Below are 1,762 nucleotides of genomic sequence, written 5' to 3'. Positions count from 1 at the left end.
TCCTTGGTGTCCAAACTTCCTTGTCTATAAATACTTGAAGTTTGCAATTCTAGCAAACTAATCCTTCGTGACAGCAAACTTCCTCGGTTGTGTTGTTACTGGTGAAGCCGCCTATTCGGAGAGGAGAGTAACCTAATTAGGAGAAATATCTTATGGCCGCTCAGTTTAAATTCTTATTTGGGATTGGGAACCTCTACGAGTACCATTGGAGGGAAACTAGATAATTACGGTTTATCTTGTGTTTTCGATTGATTTGATTGACTAACGGTGGTTGAACTTTGATTGCACCTAGTTTGTTTATGCTTGAGAATCTTCTCTTCTAATATAAGATTCACTCAAACTAGATCGAAGTTTCGACAGGGATCTTTAGACTGTTGTTAGTGCTAAAGACGATCTTGTGATAATCCATTGTTAACAGACTCCGTTTTGTGCGTGATTGATCACAAGAGATTCAAGTTGTTGTGTGCAGGTGTTTATTGAAGATCTAAGAATATTTGAAGACAAAGAAGATATTGAAGATTTCTGATTTGGGGTTCATAATCTTTGGTGTGCACAATACTTGTTTCGCTATAAGAGGATCCAACTATAATCGGTTTATCCTTGTGGTAGATTGGATTGATTAGTTGTGTAGATCGCCATCAGTACAATTCTTTGTGATTAAAAGTATTGATTGCAAAATCTTAACAATTACCTTCGGGGATTGAACATAAGATAGATCTAAGAACCTGACGAAGGAGTTTATGTTAAGATAAACAGAAGAGCCTTTGTCCGACTCATATCACTTGGTTGAATAGAGTTGATACCAAACAGATTTGTTGTTCCTTTAATGTTTGAAATACAAACCAAAGGAACTGTTCCAAGTACGTGACTTATTCATAAGTTGGAGGCGTGGGAATACAGACGGAACTAGGTGAACTATAGGTTTAGTTGCTTGGTCTCAACTATACGAAGTTAGTTTAATTTTGCGTAGCGGCTTAATCCCAAGAGTATTCAATTCTGGACAAGGTCCCGGGGTTTTTCTGCATTTGCGGTTTCCTAAATCTTGCTGTGTCATTTACTTTATATTTCCGCATTATAATTTTTTTATTATAATTAAAGTAAATTACACAAATGTTAATTCCTATTTACTTGATAAGCAATCCTATTGTGTTTGGTTAAGTCCGAACCTTTTTATCAAGTAAACATACTTCGTTGTTGTATTATCTCGATCTCGTATCTATAGACGAACACACGAAGTGTGAACCGATTAGTTGCATTATCTCGACTCAGTCCATAGACAATCACTTTCGGAGAAAAGACTTATAGGTAGGAAAAGTTTTAGCTTGACGTATATTTGGGTACCCTCGCTTTTTCAGTATTAGTCGTTAGGTTTGTTGTAAATGAAGGAAATCAATGCATCAAACCTGCCAATTGACTCATCTCCACTCTAGTTTCATTGGTGGGTAAACTCGTATAGTAACCTCCTTAATTCCAGTTGGTGAGTGAACTCTAAATACATTAGAGTTTATTGCATTACTTATCATTATTATGTTTTCTTTCCCTTGATGATAATTAGTTTCCCTTGTCATTATTTTATCCTGACTGAAATACTCACTTACTACCATTCTTTTTTTGTTTTCTAAGGACTCATTGACTGGAAGACTTGAAGTTGGAGACGTGTTAGTGTCGCAGTACCATCTGAAGTGAAGAAAAAGATATGAGACTATTGGTTGTTCCTGCAAGGCTGTTCAAGATATGGAATAAATGAAGTTGCTTCAAATGA

Source organism: Papaver somniferum, chromosome 6 (genome assembly GCF_003573695.1).
Source record: "Papaver somniferum cultivar HN1 chromosome 6, ASM357369v1, whole genome shotgun sequence".
In the NCBI taxonomy this organism is placed as follows: Eukaryota; Viridiplantae; Streptophyta; class Magnoliopsida; order Ranunculales; family Papaveraceae; genus Papaver; species Papaver somniferum.
The sequence above is the reverse complement of the archived record's forward strand: the minus strand, read 5'-3'. Positions refer to the sequence as shown.